This window comes from Tursiops truncatus, chromosome 18, assembly GCF_011762595.2.
Source record: "Tursiops truncatus isolate mTurTru1 chromosome 18, mTurTru1.mat.Y, whole genome shotgun sequence".
Taxonomy (NCBI): Eukaryota; Metazoa; Chordata; class Mammalia; order Artiodactyla; family Delphinidae; genus Tursiops; species Tursiops truncatus.
Genome location: NC_047051.1, coordinates 3,088,992 through 3,107,026, shown reverse-complemented (window position 1 = coordinate 3,107,026; position 18,035 = coordinate 3,088,992). Strand labels below are relative to the sequence as shown.

General features: G+C 44.7%; 1 protein-coding gene across 7 annotated transcripts in view; it reads left to right on the top strand.

Annotated features, from left to right (window-relative positions):
• SPATA13 (spermatogenesis associated 13) overlaps positions 1–18,035 on the top strand; it is a 257,965-nt gene that overhangs the window by 142,114 nt on the left and 97,816 nt on the right. Inside the window, exon 2 of one of the 7 annotated variants that reach the window (XM_073794962.1) lies at positions 13,353–13,556. The exons of the other annotated variants lie outside the window; for them this stretch is intronic. The gene's annotated coding sequence lies outside the window, so the exon portion shown is untranslated. The remainder of the gene's footprint in view (positions 1–13,352; positions 13,557–18,035) is intronic. 7 annotated transcript variants of the gene reach the window in all.

Here is an 18,035-nt window from a genome sequence, read left to right as displayed (position 1 = left end):
TTTCTGTTTCATTATATAATTTAAAGCCTTGTTCCTATATCTCCTTCATCTTCCTGAAAGTTGGAGGCAAGTGTTTGTTCTTAGGCAGATGCTGAAGCAGAGTGTTGGGAAAGTTTTATACTTCGATGGCTGGAAGGGGCCTTACATTCCACAGACGAGGAAACTGTGGCCCAGAGAAATAAAATGATATGTCCAGGGCAGGCAGCGGGACAGTAGATCCCTGACCTGCCGACCTCTGGTTCAGGACTCTCCGTGCATGGCCCTGCAGCTTGGTGGGGTGACCTCTGGGCTTGCTGTGCAAAGCAGTAAACGAACCCTTTCCTTCCTGAGCTAAGAGGCATTGGGAGGATTCATTTGGAATGGAAATTGTCAGTGGGTTTTTTTTTTTTTTTGGTCTGAAAACTAAACATTTAAAAAATGTTTGCTTTCGAGATACGTAATGGCATAAACGGGATCATAAAGTTGCAGAAGTATAAATTCAGATGTTTTTAGAATTTTCCAGAACATCAGGCAGGAGCGCCAAACATACATTGCTTTCTAGAGGCAAATCGTACAATCCATGGCAATTTGAAAATCAGCAAGTGGAACGATGGGTTGTATTTTCATTTGCAGAGAGAAAGGCCTTAGTACAAAGCGCTCATGTGATTTCCTCCATCTCTGCATCTCAGATAAAACAGGGGTGAAGGGGGAGCCTGTCCAGTTAGATGCTGCCTCTGTGTTGGCTCTGCCTTGCCCCGCCCCCATCTACCCCTGGCCTCGGGCTCCCAGCCAAGCCCCCCATTCCCAGCTCTGCTCCCTGCTGTCTGGTTCATCTCTTTCTCCAGGAGCCCTCGGGGAACCTGGAGGGCGCTGCTCGCCCAGGATTGCTCAAGCCGTTGCATAACTGCCTTTCTTGACAGAATCCAGCCCGAATGCCCTGAGGTGTTTGTTGCACGTAATTAACTTCCCTCTGATGCTCCAGAAGCAGATGGGTGGCTCAGTGCGTCCTTGGGAGAAATGACGAGACATTCGCTGTCTGTGTTCTGTGGTGCGGATGGATCATCGGTGTAACTGCGGGGCAGGTTAGGTTTACCGCTCCCCTCGCACAGGGGAAGGAGTCGAATGTCCTGGCCACAGCCCCGTAGGAAGAGTCAAGGCTGAGATTTGAATGCGATGCTGCCAGGCCCAGGAGATCCACACGCACATCCAGCGTCTGTCTGCTCTGAAGCTCATAACCCTCCACAGCAGCTTCCCAGAGCCTTTTACGAACTAGAGGAGGGAAAACGAGGGGCACATGGGGCCTTGCGGGCGTCCCGGACCAGCCCTCCGCAGTCTCCCTTCGGGGCCAGGGGCACTTTCTGACTGTGGGCGGCAAAGCCCCAAGTGGCCAGAGATGGTCCTTGTTTCTCATACGTGGCTGTGGCCATTTGCCGTGGTCGGGATGTCAACATTTGTGGCCACAGGTAATGCCCCCTCCTGTGCTCGTGATCTTCAAGTGTTACCTAACCAGGACCTTAAAGGACCTGATTTCTTGGCCAGAAATAACCTCCGCCTGTTTCTGTGACACAGGACTGCTCTTTGTCACCGTGGAAGCAATGCAAGCTTAGCGTTGTCATTTCAGGGACCGTGTGCCTGACTCAGGACATCTTTTGCTCTGGTCAGAGCTGAGCTGGACCCCCAGTTCTCTCTCGGGGTTCAGCCATGGGACTGGGGATCTCTAAGAGGACCCTGCCTGCTAATCTGGGAGAGGGAGGGGCAGCTTTTTCCCTCTCCCATTAGCACCGTTACAGAGTCTGTTCCCTAAGCCTGGCAGGCTGTCCTTAGAGAAAAACAGAACTCAGGTCTGAAAGGGCTAGACTGGAAGGTGTGGGCGGGCGAGATGCGGCCTGCAGGAATCTGGGATCCTTGCCCGCCATCTCTGGCAGGTGCGGGGCGCTGGGGCCCTGTGTTTGTTGTCTTAGAGCAGAGGGTGCAGGAGGCCAGGGAGGAGACGTGTTCCTGGTATCGGAACTTTGATCACAGGCTTTCCTGGCAATTAGTGTTCTCCATAATAGAAGCAGCGAGCAGTCTTGTGGAGGAGTGTTAAAATTACAGTCACATTAAACGAGGTCAGGCCCTACTACGTCCCCACCACGTGTGCTGTATAAAAAGAGAGGAGGCCCGAGTCCTAAAACCACTTAAACCATGTGGGCATTGAAACTTGTCCAGTTCGGATGTTGGGACTCTCTGCGGCTGAAAGGAAAAACAGCTTCAGAAAGTTTGCTCCCTTCCCCCTTTCCCTTTTATGTGCTGGATGCTGGGGGTGGAACCAGCCCTTGCCCTCGTGGAGGCTCACACTCTTTCCGGTGGGAGTGGTAGGCATGTGAAAGGAAAGACCTGTAGCAGGTGAGGGATCAGTTTATGGGGAGGGCGTTAGGGGAGCCCATGGGAGGCCGAGGATCCAGGAAGCCTTCCTGGAGGAGGAGCTAACCACAGCCAGGGCTGAATAGGAGGGTGCAGGTTGGGGAAGGGGCTGACAGAGGGAGGCATTGTAGCCTCTGGGGACAGAATAAGCAGAGGTGGGGACACGGACCCCAGCTCGGAGATGAGGGACCCTCAGACAATTCTGCCCATCATTCATGACTGTTAACCATTTGCCCAGAGCAGTGGTTCTGCATTTGCATCAGCTGAGAATTTGTTAGAAAAGCAAATTCTAGGGCTCTCTCCCGGACCCGCCGAATTAGAGTTTCTGGGGTGTGTGTCTGTGTTTTAACAGCCTTGCAGGTGATTTTCACACATGCTGAAGTTTGAGAACTAGTGCTTTAGAATGTATGCTTTTCAGACACCCTAAAAACAGCTGCTCTTCATTGCTACCTGGTTGTCCTTCAAAGTGACTGTGTTCCTGCCTGGTTGGACGTGTCAGACCTCCCTCGAGCCATCAGCTGTCCAACCTTCTCGTTCTCCTCCACCGTGTACACCCTCACAGTTTCTCTTGCCCACCCTGCTTCATTTCATCACATACTAGTAATTTATATTATTTCTATAACATGATTTCTTAGTGTTTGGCGGTCGTGAGGTAAACTGGGTTCGGGTCCCAACCCTGCTGCTTGCCTGCTGTGTGACCTGGGGGAGGCATTGACCTCTCTGCCTCAGTTGCCTTATCTGAACAATGTACATAATGGTACCCATCTCTTCACTGAGTGTTTCAAACTTTGCTGGACATTGGAATTACCTGGGGGGTCTTTAAGAAAGGTTGATGCCTGTTCCCATCCCCAAATTGTAATCGGTTGTGGGTGTGACCTTGGCATTGGAATTTCCCAGGGGCAGTAAAGTTGGGAACCACGGTCGCAGGCTGTGGTGCGGATGAGATGAGTCCCCACTTGCAAAGTGCTCAGGAGCGGGTAAGGCCTGGCTCTTCTGTTTGATGGGGGAGGGGAGGCTCTGTTGGTTCTGTGGTGGTGGGGGAGAAGGCAGAGCTGTGTCGCTCGTTCTGTGAACACTTGTTGGATGTCGAGGGCCTGTCGGTTTGGGGATCTCCTGGTGACTCCGTCTTGTTCTGAGACTTAGGAAGTGAAGTAGCCCAGCACAGTGGGTCTCCAGGTCTGATTCTCTGAGCATCCGCTGGGCAGGACTACAGAGGTCCTGTGTGAACAGAGCACACGGGCTGCCACCCCCTGGCCAGCATTCCCAACACGGGACACCCTTTTCCCTCCTCTGTGCAGAATAACATGAATTTTCGGAGTATAACCAGCTTCTAAAATCATGAAGGAGCTGTGCTTTTCAGTGAAAATGGGAATCGGGCCCCCCTAGGGTTCTGACCCTGCCCTAATCTGTCATTTGAACTTAGACGCCAGTTTTCTAAATTTGTTTATTTATTTTTGGCTGCATTGGGTCTTCGTTGCTGCACACGGGCTTTCTGTAGTTGCAGCGAGCGGGGACTACTCTTTGTCGCGGTGCGTGGGCTTCTCATTGCGGTGGCTTCTCTTGTTGCGGAGCACGGGCTCTAGGCGTGCAGACTTCAGTAGTTGTGGTGCACGGGCTCAGTAGTTGTGGCTCGCGGGCTCTAGAGTGCAGGCTCAGTAGTTGTGGCGCACGGGCTCAGTTGCTCCACGGCACGTGAGATCTTCCCGGACCAGGGCTCGAACCTGTGTCTCCTGCATTGGCAGGAGGGCTCTTAACCACTGCCCCACCAGGGAAGTCCCAGCCGCCAGTTTTCAGACACACAAAACATCTCTGGACTTGATCTCTCTTTGGCACCTGAACTGTCTTCTAGGACAGTGTTCCCCAACCTTTTTGGCACCAGAGACTGGTTTTGTGGAAGACATTTTTCCACGATGGGGGTGGGAGTTTTTCAACGATGGTTCCGGTGGTATTGTGAGCAAGGGGGAGCGAGGGGGAGCGAGGGGGACGAGGGGGAGCGAGGGGGGATGGGGAGCGAGGGGGGATGGGGAGCGAGGGGGGAGGGGAGCGAGGGGGAGCGAGGGGGGATGGGGAGCGAGGGGGGAGGGGAGCGAGGGGGAGCGAGGGGGGATGGGGAGCGAGGGGGGAGGGGAGCGAGGGGGAGCGAGGGGGGATGGGGAGCGAGGGGGGAATGGGAGCGAGGGGGGATGGGGAGCGGCAGGTGAAGCTGTGCTCGCTTGCCCACCGCTCACCTCCTGCTGTGCAGCCTGGTTCCCGACAGGCCTCGGACCGGGTGGGGACCCCTGTTCTAGGATCTAAATGTCACTATGTTATAAATTATGTATTTCTAACCATTATTTGAATAACATACAGTCTTTTTGCATACCCTGTCCTGTCACGTATTCATCCTACCTTCATTCATTGTTTTATTAATTCAGCGAATGTTGACGAGGATCTGCTTTGCATCAGACACCAGGCTGGCAGTTTCATCCCTTATGTGGAGGGACAAGTGTATCCGTCAGCGTGTAGAAAGTGTCTCTTTAGGTCTTACTTCATAGCTGCAGCCTTCTCTGTACCTGTCTCTTTTGGTGACATAATTACTCCACTTTTAATAATAGAACATCTGAAGGACATTTTTCTTGTTGACTCCATGGGCCGCCTTTGAACCCTGCTGAGATTAATTAAATCAAACCCCATGCAACAATTATCCTAAAATATCCCGACAAGTTATTAAAATCCAGTTTGCCTGGAGCCGGGAGTCAGTGACCCACAGTCAGCACCCTCAGGATGAAATCCACAATCCAGTTTAAGGTCTGGGGGTTTCTGATTTCTTTTAGTCCAGAGTCTATCCTAGTGGTTTGGCCAAATCAATTAAAGAAATGAGAAATGGGGGAATTCGTATCTCGAGTTTATGGTTTGTCCTCTTCCTGTGGAAAAGTTAGGTTCTGTTTTTGGTTTGGTTTGCCATGCAGGGCGTACGAGGAACCGGTGTTGACGCTTAGCTTGCCCCCAGCACATTTCAATGTGTGTCGCAAATAGAAATAATTGATTCACTATATTTGTTCTGCTCAGGCCTGATTACTAAGTGAAAATCTACCACCGGGGAAACTTTTGTGTAGCCAGCACACAAGTAGCTCAGTATTATGGTAAAGACTAGCCTCCATTGTGTGGTCTTAACATTATGAATGGTGTTACCCACAGACTGAATAGGCTTTAGAAATACAGGCCTTCCCAGGAATTGCCCGGGCTTAAATGTTCCATGGAGCCTTCTGAAATAACATCTCCCAAACCTTCATTTGAAACAATAAAGAAGGAGGGGATATATGAATATCTACAGCTTCAGTTATATCGCAAAGAATTAGGTGTTTAAAATGAGAAAAGGTAAAAATATATTTTAGCTTTAAGAACCCGAGGTTAAGAAATAATCCAAGATATACGGGGAAAAGTCAACAATATTCTTCAAAATGGTATGTTCTGAGATCTGCCAGACCTGCTTTCTCTGCTTTTTCTACCTTTGACTTTTCTGAAACAAATCTGAACTCCCCAGAGTGGATTGAGTGGCCCATCTTACTGAAGAGGCTGCTTGTTTTATTAAGTCAAGCCCAACGCTGGCGCTGGAGCATCTCTCCGAGTCCTCAGGCTGCTCTGCCACAACCGTGGTGTCGTGCACTTCCCAGAAAAGGACGGGGGACTTCACTGTTACGGCCCAGCTCCAGCTCTGGTGTGTGTGTGTGTGTAGGTCTAGGGTAGGGCCAGCCTGTGTGCTCTGCTGAGTCAGTCTGTCTTGGAACCAGTGACGTTCCCGCCTAAGCGCCTAAGTTGGGTCTAGACTCCTGGCCTCGCTAAGACATGAAGCGGGGGGAGTCTGAATAAGGAAAGTGGCAGCTTCTTTTGCAGATTCATTTTTGATGACACGTCATGGCAGGGTGTGAGGGAGAAGGCTGATTTGTAAACCTGCAGCTTGTGGAATTGGGCTGAACGTTGGGATTTTCTTTTTCTTTTCTTTCTTTCTCCCTCCCCTTCCCTTCCCTCTTTCCCCCCCCAACCGTGAGGCATGTGGGATCCTATCTCCCGACCAGGGATCAAAGCCACGCCCCCTGCAGTGGAAGCACTGAGTCAACCACTGGACCGCCAGGGGGGGTCCCTCTAGTCGTGTTTTCAATGGCTGTCCTCACCCGACAACATCAGTGTCAACAGCTCCGCTCATGGTTGAGCCGACTGAAGGCAGACCCGGTGCCCAGACTCAGCTCCTGAACTGCCGCGTGCCTGGCAGAGTGTCTTGTGCTCGCGGATGATAACAGTGCTCACTGGGACGAGGGGCGGTCCATGCATAGACACGGTCGTGGTTCTGTCCGGGGGAGGCGCTGGCATTGTCCAGTCTCGGCTAACTCCTTCCCTCCAGCCTCGCCTTCCGCCTTCCCTTGTTAGATTCTGCGTTGGGTTGGAGGGGAGTGATGTACGTTAACCTCCTCTGGACTTTCTCTCAGGCTAGAATCTTCTGCTCCCAGGGACGGGGTACCCAGAGGAATGGAGAGGATGCTCCGTTAGTCCCCGCTCTCCCCGTCCATCTGCTGGTCTGCACCTCCCGTGGCTCCACTCAAAATTAGGGAAAGTACTCGGGCTGAGAGAACACCGTCTGCCTGCCTTCTGATACAGAAGTCATCTCGTCGGAGGAAGCAGGAACTCTCCCTGCTTTTCCTAGTCTTTATTTCTAATCCGACCCCTCATCCAAGGTGCTCACCCTGAGTGGCTGCTGACCCAGAAGCCTTCAAGTGGGACACGGAAGCAAGAATATTCTAGCATTACAAGATCAGTGCCTGCGGGTGGACAGGTCAAAGCGTACGGTGCCACTGCCGCTGCCTAAAGATGTCCGAGTTGGTAGTGTGGCTACTTACATTCTCAGACTAGCACATCTGAAGGAAGTTTATCACACTGCTTTCCCGGGGGCTGTTTCCAAGCCTGCTGAGATTAATTAAATCAAACCCCATGCGGCGATTATTCTGAAGCAAAATGGCTTATTAAATTCCAGCGCATATGCTGGATTACTGAATTTGTTTTGTCCGACTAGATGATTATGTTTTTGTTTGTTTCCTACTACAGGACTTTAATATCCTTTTTTTCATTTCTGTGGGTGGGTACAACCAATCTCTTTTGGTTATTCTTCCCTGCTGGGACGAGGAATCTCTAGGGAAGAAGGAAATACCTGCTGTCAGTAGGACAGTACTGTTTTCTAGGCTTTCCTGGAAAGTTGTTTCTGTAGAACTAGGTCTTTCTCTCCACACAGTGCCTCTGTTTTTCTTGGGCTGGGAGTTTTAAGAAGGCTTTGTGTCAGTTGGAACACTTGTCTTCTGAGATGAAGATAGTGGCCATCTGTGCAGATCGGTCCAGGAGGAACAGAAGGTTGGCTCAGCAGGAAGGTTCCTGGTCCCTTGTCACCCGGACCCAGAGCGGTCACTCCTCTGTGTGTGCTTCTGGGTCAACTAAAAAGACCTGGGAAGCACTTTGGTCATTATTGAGAGAGGATTTTTTTTAAAAAACATAATGCTGTTGAAATCGTGCGTGCGTGTATGTGTGTGTGTGTGTGTATTTTACTGTTTCTTCCAAACAGAAGAGTTTCTTTTATATGATTGTTTTAAAGAGAACTGGTCATGCAGTGACCAGTTATTACACATGACATGCCTGGCTAATGAACTTTTCTCTTCCTTGTACAAACTCACGGTTGCAGGATTCAGAAAGAAGTAACTTGGAATACATTTCTCACGGGCTTTTAGATGGAAAGCTATTTCCCCATTGGGAGGATCCCACAGCTTTTACCTTAGAGGAGTGAGAACTTCAGCCCCATGTCGGAATCCACTCACTGAGGGCTCGGGAGGAGATCTGGGTGGTTTCGGGTTCCCAGGGCAGCGTGCCATCTGAGTGCAGAAGCCCTTGGAATGTGCTGCCCACTGGCTGCCTCGTGTACTCCGTGCTGCCTTGGCGAGAGGCGGAGGGAGATGGGGGAGTGGTGGCCCTCATCTCAGAACCTGCGGGACAGATCTGAGCACCTGCTGCTTCCGTGTGGAGGACCAGATGCTGGCAATGTTACCAGGGTGAGGTGGATGGTTTCAAAGAAGTGGTTATAGAGGGCTGGTAACTACGGTGATGGCCCAGCAGGGAGGTGGCCACACCTGCTTGCTGGTGCTTGACGGGGTATCTATGCGGGAATTCAGACTTCTGGCATCTGTCCTGGGCTCTCCGGCTGAACCTGTCTACGTCAGTCATGAGGTTTGGATGGTCAAGGAAAGGTCTCTGTAAAATACCCAAGTCCTGGTGTTTGGTTGTGTGAAAGACGCAGCAGTGGTGCGTAGGTGGTTTTCTTTAGCTGGACTAACATTGGTAAAAGTCAGCCTCTGACACAGAAGAGGCAAGTGTTGGCGGAAGAGAGTGGGAATTCGAGAGTTAAGGCAATGTGTAATTGTATTCGTGGAGAGTTTTAAATTCTTATTTAATTTAAAAAATTAAGCTTTTTTATTTTGAGGTAATTATAGATTCACATGCATGGTAAAATACAGTGATATTTATGTGATATTATACAACATCACAACCGGGATATTAGCATTGATACATGAAGATAAATAACATTTCCATCACCAAGAGGGTCACTTGCGTTGTCCTTTTATTTCAAAAATGTTACAAAATTTGAATCATACAGTGTGTTAGGTATTGCTTTTCTTACTGAACACAATTCTCTGAAGATGATACTACCCCTTCTTTGGATATGGGCCTTGCATATATGTTCTCTGACTCTGCAGCTTGTCTCTTTGACCTCTTAACAGGGTCCTTTGCAGAACAACAGTTTTTTGTGTTGATGAGGTCTAATTTATTGATTTTTTTCCTTTTATGGAGTATGCTTCTGGTGTCAAGTCTAAGAACTCTTTGCCTAGCCCTAGATCTTGAAGATTTCCTTCTATTGTTTTTTAAGTTTTACAGTTTTACATTTAAGTCCATGACCCATTTGAGTTAGTTTTTGTATGAGGTGTGAGATTTAGGTTGTGGTTTTTTGTGAGGTTTTTGTTTGTTTGTATGTTTTTGCCTGTAGATGTCTAATTGCTCCAGCCCCTTTTTTGTTAAAAAGGCTATCCCTCTTCTGTTCAATGCCTTTTGCACCTTTATCAAAAATCAGTTGGGCGTATTGGTGTAGGTCTGTTTCTGAGTTCTCTCTTCTGTTGAATTTAGCTGTGTGTCTCAGCCAGTATCACAGTCTTGATTACTAGAGCTATGAGTCTTGAAATTGGGTGGGTTGATTCCTCCCACTTTATTCTTTTTCAAAATTGTTTTAGCTAGTCCAGCTCCTTTCCCTTTCTACATAAATTTTAGAATAATCTTCTCATATCTACAAAAAAATCTTGCTGGAATTTGGGGAGAATTGACATCTTTACTATGTTGAATTTTCCAGTCAGTGAACACAATACGTCTCTCCATTTCTTTCATCAGCATTGTCTAGTTTTAAGCATATAATTTCTGTTCATGTTTGCATAGATTTACACCTAAGTATTTCATTTTTTGGAGCACTTGTAAATGGTATTGTATTTTTTATTTCAATGTCCATGTGTTCATCGCTAGTATATAGAAATACAATAATTATTTTTTTTGGATGTTTAACTTGTATTATTTAACCTTGTAGAGCTCACTGATTAGTTCTAGGAGTTTTTTGGTAGCTTTCTCGGGATTTTCTATGTAGGCAGTCATGTCATCTGCAAATAGGGATGGTTTAATTTCTTCCTTTCTAAGCTGTATGCCTTTCATTTCCTTTTCTTGCCTTATTGCACTGGCTAGAACTTCTCATGCTGTGTTGAATAAGAGTGGTGAGAGCAAAGTCCTTGCCTCTTCTTTCTGATCTTAGAGGGAAAGCATCCTGTCTTTTCACCATTAAGCATAATGTTAGCTGTAGGTTTTTGGTAGATGCTCCTTATCGAGTTGAGGAAATTGTCTTCTATTCCATTTTTTTGAGAGTTTTTTTTTATGATGACTGAATTTTATCAAATTTTTTTCTATCGATTGATATGATCATATGATTTTTTTCTTTAGCCCGTTAATATAATGAATTATATTGATTAATTTTCAAACACTGAACCAACCTTGGATTCCTGGAATAAACCCAAATGGAATAAACCCCACTTGGTCATGTGTTGTAATTATTTTTATATATTGCTGTATTATCTTCTGTTTTATTAAGCATTCTTATGTCTATATTCATGAAGGATATTGGTCTGTCTGTAGTGGGGTTTTTGTTTTTGTCTTCGTTTGTTTTTGGTGGTGGTGGTGGTAGGGTACTATTTTTATCTGGTTTTGGTATGAGGGTAATACTAGTTTCATAAAATGAATGGAAGTTGTCTTCCATTTCCTGGATGACAAAGGGTGGAATTGGTGTTAATTCTTTCTTAAATATTTAGTAGAATTCTTCAGTGAGAGCATTTGGGCCTGGAGATTTCTTCTTAGTTTTGAAATGACATATTCAATTTCCATAAATGGTTAAGGTCTGTTGAAGTTACCTGTTTCATATTGTGTGAATTGTGGTAGTTTTTGTTTTTTGAGCAAGTGGTCCATTTTGTCTAAGTTGTCCAATTTGTGTGTATAGAGTTGTTCACAGTATTCCCTTATTATCTTTCTTTTTTAAAGAATCAATTTTATTTATTTATTTATTTTTGATTGCGTTGGGTCTTTGTTGTTGCGCGTGGGCTTTCTCTAGTTACAGTGAGTGGGGACTACTCTTTGTTGTGGTGCGCGGGCTTCTCATTGTGGTGGATTCTCTTGTTGCGTAGCACGGGCTTTAGGTGTGCGGGCTTCAGTAGTTGCGGCACGCGGGCTCAGTAGTTGTGGCTCATGGGCTTAGTTGCTCCGCAGCATGTGGGATCTTGCCGGGCCAGGGCTCAAGCCCATGCCCCCTGCATTGGCAGGCAGATTCTTAACCACTGTGTCATCAGGGAAGTCCCCCCTTATTATCTTTTTGATGTCTGCAGTGTCGGTAGTGTTACCTTATTTCATTCCTAATATTGGTATATTGTGTCTTTTTTTCTTTATTCTTTGTCAACCTTGTTAGAAAGTTTGTAAATTTTATTACTCTTTTAAAAGAACCAGCTTTTAGTTTTAGTGATTTTTGCTGTTTCTCTGTTTTCAATTTCTTTTATATCTGTTCTTGCCTTTATTATTTCTTTCCTTTGCTTGCTTTGGGTTTATTTTGCTCTTTCTCTAGGTTCTTGAGTTGGGAGTTTAGACTACTAATTTGAGAAGTTTCTTATTTTCTTATGTATTTATTTAATGCTGTAAATTTCCCTCAGAGCACTGCTTTAGCGGTGTTCTACAAATTTTGATATGTTGCATTCTCATTTTCATTTTTATTCGGTTAAATGTATTTTTTAAATTTCTCTCTAGACTTCCTCTTTGACCTGTGGATTATTTAAAAGTGTGTTGTTTAGTTTCCAGATGTTTGGAGATTTTCCTTTTATCTTTCTGTTATTGATTTCCAGTTGATTCTGTTACGGTTGGAGAACACATTCTGTATGATTTCAGTTCTTGAAAAATTTTTGAAGTTTGTTTTATAGCCCAGAATATTGTTTGTCTTGATCTGTGTTCTATGTGCATTTGAGAAGACTATATATATTCTGTTGCTGTAGGGTGGAGTTTGCTATAACTGTCTAATCCTGTTGGTTAATGCTGTTAATCCTGAAATGGAGTGTTTTGTTGTAGTGATGTTAATAGTTATTATTTGTTTCTTGCTTTTGTTTTTTTCTGGTGAGGGAAGGGGAATGAGGATTAGACAGTGAAGAATTTGAAATCATATTGTCTGGCAAGAATAAGGAGACTAAAACTCCGTATTGCCAATTTAGGGCAACTTTGACAACCATCCAAGGGAAGAGTAGAGTTTATATTCTCTATTGAAAATGTAGGTACCAGAGGGCCAGTTCATTACACCATTGTTTTAGGATTAGAAAGTCTGAAGAAAACCATGCTTGATCACAAAATTAGAGGTCAGGCAGCTAAAGTTGCTGACCAGGACTGGAGAAAAAGGATATATTTCAAGGTTGTGTACATTACCTCTTGTTGAATAGTATTTATTAGTTAACTGGCTTATTGCTTATTAAGTATTCAACCTTTAATTAGATCTAGAGCAGAGTCATGGGTTATTGACATAAAAGCTATATTATTAATCTATTCTAAAAAGTTTGTTATGTAATTCCTCTATTCCAGATATGGTGTTAGTTCCTGATAATATAAAAATAAACTAGAGAGACATGGACTTAAGTATTTTTTATTCTCCCACAGAACAAAAACCTAGAAATCTCAATGGCTTCCACAAAGACTGATTACTGGAAAACATAAGAATAAATTAAACCTTGAAGATTATTTTAGTTTCAGATGCTGCCACTTAAATATGAAAAGCAGTATTGAATATGCTGTGCGGGGAACCTGTTTTATTACATGGTTGCATAGTCGCTTTCAGTTAAAAGCCGGGCATTTCTTGCAGGTCTCCTGTGTGTCAGGCACTGAAGTGAGTGCAGGAGATCTGGCTTTGCTTAGCCCCTGGTGTACTTTTTCTTTCTTAAGTCTGATTGTTATAAAGATAGAGGCCAAGTGTAAATTTCTTAAACTTTATATACATTTTTATGTATTATTTCTTGAGAAATAGAAGCTTCCATGTATACTGAAAAGTTTTATTTACATCACTTTTTCAGTAACACAACTATATAAAGAATATCTACGTAAGTCATGTTGAATTTAAATACAAACAGATCCGGTATCAGTGTCAGTACTGAAGTTACCTCACATCGTTTTGTAAACACACTATTAGTTTAACCTGTTTAACCAGGTGTAATTATAGAAGGGCAGCAAAGACCTTGGTCTATTACTTTTCATGTAACACAACAAAAAGTGAGAAAATACAGTTAAATATATCATAGTATTTGCTCTCTTTTTCACAATGACATCATAGTTTCCCTTTAATATCTCTTTTTCAGATCACGAAAACATGTTATTCTCCCAGAAAACCAGTTGCTTTGATTAATGGGGCCAGGCCAGTCCAAGGACAGATTAAGCACACAGGAACCTGGCATGATCCCTGGAAATGGTCCTGTCTTCTTTCTGTCACCGTGGGGCTCTTTAATGTAATCACCGTGTTTTCTGTTAATTCTCTAAAGAAGCTCCATATATCTAAGTAAACGGTAGGTGGTTGGTTGATAATCTATTTTTGATATTTTACTTTTTATTCAAAAATATTTTTATTGGGAATTCCCTGGTGGTCCAGTGGTTAGGACTCCCCACGTCCACTGCAGGAGGCCCAGGTTCAGGGAACTAAGATCCCACGAGCAGCGTGGGGCGGCCAAAAAAAAAAAAGATTTTATTGAAATATAGTTGATTTACAATGTTGTGTTAGTTTCAGGTGTACAGCAAAGTGATTCAGTTATACATACACGTATAAACATATATATTCGTTTTTTACATTCTCTTCCATTATAGGTGGTTGACAGACTATGAATTGTTAAAAAATAACAAGCTCATGCTTTATTGCTTATCATTTTATTAACCAGCCTCCTCCTTTCTTCCTCGTATAAAAAGAAGTGGAAAATGGTCTATTCAACTTCTTTGTTATTCCTCAGTTAATCACAGCATGGCGGACACGGACACCGCTTTACTTCCCTGGTTCACCATCATTTTTAACTGTGACATTAACTTTTTAGAGATATTTGGAAGAAAGTGATCAAACGCCTCTATAACAATTCAGGCGTGTATCCGTTGGTCTGGCTGATACGGTTTGCCTTTGATTTATCTAACAGGAGCTATGCAGTTTGGATGGAAACTCAGTAGGTTCTGCCTGTCGGGTCCCAAGGGAAGGTGGCCCAGTGTTAGCAAACTTTCTTATTTTCCAAGAGAATCCAGAAATCTTAATGCAAGTGAAATATCTCTATTCTTTTTTTTTAATGTTATTTTTGGCTGTGTTGGGCCTTCGTTGCATCGTGCAGCCTTTCTCTAGTTGCGGCGAGCCGGCGAGCAGGGGCTACTCTTCGTTGCGGTGCGCGGGCTTCTCATTGCGGTGGCTTCCCTTGTTGCGGAGCACGGGCTCTAGGTGCGTGGGCTTCAGTAGTTGTGGCTCGTGGGCTCAGTAGTTGTGGTTCGCGGGCTTAGTTGCTCCGTGGCATGTGGGATCGTCCAGGACCAGGGCTCGAACCTGTGTCCCCTGCATTGTCATGCGGATTCTTAACCACTGAGCCACCAGGGAAGCCCAAAATCTCTCTATTCTTAAATATTGAAAATGAACTCGGTTTTTAAAAAAACTCCCCGTGTAGGCCAAAAAGGCACGAGAGGTATGAAATGCAAGCTGAAAGCCCGTGCCTGCCGGTCCTGAGCGCGCTCTTAAAAACGTGTGTTGAATTAGCAGCAGTTCATTGAGCTGCTTTACGATATGGCTGCCACAAATAGAGCTCTTTTAGAAACGTCTGAGCAACATGCATCTGTCTTCTTGTAGTAAGAGTTTGTTTTACTCCACAATTGTGACATGACTTGTTTTTTTTTTTTAATTTTTATTTTATATTGAAGTACAGTTGATTAACCATGTTGTGAGTTTCAGGTGTACCGCAAAATGATTCAGTTATACATATACATGTATCTGTTCTTTTTCAGATTCTTTTCCCATTTAGGTTATTACAGAACATTGAGCAGAGTTCCCTGTGCTGTACAGTAGGCCCTTGTTGGTTATCTGTTTTAAATATAGCAGTGTGTACATGACACTACTTGTGTATAGTGATTAATAGTACTAGTAATAACAGGGACCATAATAAGCATGCTTACTGTGTGCCATGCGGTGCTGGGAGGGTGTTATTGTCCGCATAAGATGCACATATTGAAGACCAGAAAGTTTAAATAATGACCTGAGCTGACACATGCTGTCTAACGGCTGAGCTGAGATTGTAACCCTGTGGTTCATTCTTCACCATTCCTGCCTGTTACCACCTTCTTACTCTGTTAAGAGTGAGTGGACTGCACGCCTGAAACTAACACAACATTGTTAATCAACTATACTCCAATATGAAATAAAAATTAAAAATAAAAGAATGAATTGGCACCACAGCAAAGCCACTAGCCTCATTTGTTTCTTTTTTAAACAGCTTTATTGAAATATAATTGACATACACATACTACTGTATATAAAAGAGATAACCAACGAGGACCTACTGTGTAGCACAGGGAATCATACTCAATATTTTGTAATAACCTATCAGGGAAAAGAATCTGGAAAAATATAGACATACATGCATAACTGTATCACTTTGCTGTACACCTGAAACTAATAAAACTACAATTTAAAAAAAAAGAAATATAATTGACATACTGTGCCACTCATCCATTTAAACTGCAGAATTAAACTGTTTTTATTATATTCACAGAGTCATGCGAATCATCCCCACGGTCAATTTTAGAACGTGCTCATTGCCCCAAAAAGAAACCCCCATGCCCACTAACAGTCACTCCCCTTTCCCCCCAAACCCCCAATTTTTTGTGCAGTTAGTTACCAATAAATAATGACTGTTATAACTGATGGCTTAAGCTCCTTTTAAAGAATGAAGCTGATATTAGCCATATTTTAATATTCATATTTAATATTTATCTAGTATTAACCATATTCTAGTATTTGTTTGAAATAATAGATGATTTGGTTCAGTATATGAAATTTTAACAGCTGATTAGCTGAAATTTTTCCTCATTAAATTCTTTGACAAAGGAGTACTCTTTTTTTCTAATAATTCTTTGGAATGTCTCTGGAAGCTGTTGTAAAAGAATGTAGTTTTCCCTTGAGGAAATGCCTAAGGTCGTGGGCTCCAGAGTCAGCCGGCCTGGGCCCAAGTTCCGGCACTCACTGGCGTGTGGTTTTCCCCGCTTCCTGATTTCACACAGGAGCTGGCGTTCAGTAAGAGCTGAGGGTTAAGTGATTGTGCTCCCGTATTTGTCATCAGTACCTGGTATAGCCTGGTAGCCAATACATGTCTGAGTGAAAAGTTGCATTGAAATTATTAACCTACTTGTGGAAAACTCCTCTTCGGTTTCTTTTTTTTTTTTTTTTCCCTGTAGGAGGAATCCCGCCTTGGGAAGGAAGGCTGGCTGGGTGACATGCAAGCTATTTCTAGAAAGGCTGAGTCTTCCCACCACCCTTAGTGTGAGATGAGATTAGCATGACTTCAGTGCTATGATTTTTATGGTCCTGTCTTTATCCTCCCTTAAGCTGTATCCCTTAATTTTTCAAAGCCTTCATTTCTAGTAATTTTGGGTGCTACTAATGGGGTTACAGTTTGCCGTGCAGATTTTATCGGCATTAGAAGACTCACCGTGTTCTGCGTCGTTAAGCAGACCCATTAAACGAGGCCTAGTCCATCCAAACGCGCCCGATGAGACCCCGGGGGGGTGGGCTGGGGGTGTGTACCGCAGTGACTCGCATGTTGTGGCACTGTTCTCCGTGCTGGTGGGGGGCCTCACAGGGGCGAGGGGCACCATGATTGTCATTGCTGCATTTGGGATAGGGTTTTATGGAGCTTCTCAGGAAAGACGTCTACTCACATATATTTCCTGCTCATGGTAACTGGCCGGCAAAGGTAGAGAAAGATTTCTACATGCACACATGACTTCCTAGCAATAAGGTTAAAGCCTCTTTTTTTTTTGAGTTATTATTTCCCGTACTCTTGGGTTCTTTCTCTTACTGAATCTAAATCTCTTCATTTCGTTTTCTTTCATTTGTATGTTGAGGTTGTTTTAGCAGAGGGCTGAGTGTTTCAAAAATCACACAAACTGAACATACATTTCTCACCTATAAGTCAAATATAATGAATAGAATCTTCCTTCCATGCAGACATAACTCTTCCCTGTGGAAAATGCCATCAAAGCAAACCAAGGTTGGTGGCAGAACTAGAAACATCTGACCAGGCATCCTCACTCCTTAAACTTAGTAGACAAAAAAGCGGCATGTCCAGAAGTTGGAACTCTTCCTACATGGAAAGTTTTCAGAGATCCCAATCGAGGCATTTATTACTTTGTAACGCTCCCCATTGGCTGGCGGTGGCCTTACCTGTTGGCGCACCTGGCCTGGGGGAGGAAGAGCTGACCTGCATTGCTCTCCACACTGGGATTCGAAATTTAGAGCATTCGTTCAAATCCTGATTTTGCCCTGTGCGATTTTTTTTTTTTTTTTTTTTTTTGCGGTACGCGGGCTTCTCACTGTTGTGGCCTCTCCCGTTGCGGAGCACAGGCTCCGGACGCGCAGGCTCAGCGGCCGTGGCTCACGGGCCCAGCCGCTCCGCGGCATGTGGGATCTTCCCGGACCGGGGCGCGAACCCGCGTCCCCTGCATCGGCAGGCGGCCTCTCAACCACTGCGCCACCAGGGAAGCCCGCCCTGTGCGATTTTTAAAACGATCATGTAAGCATCCTCTGCAATGGTGCTACCTGGGTTTTTCATATGTTGGTTCACTTCGTACATACAGCACAGTGAGCAGACATTAGTACTCGCACCCTGTGAAGGAGACTAGGCTCGGGGAGATTAGGTAACTTGTTAAAAATCACCCAGAAAAGCTAATTTCCTTCACAGGACTGCTGTGAGAAGTTACATAAAGTACTAAGTGAAGAGTCACTAGCGGATTCCTTTTTTTTTTTAAAACGT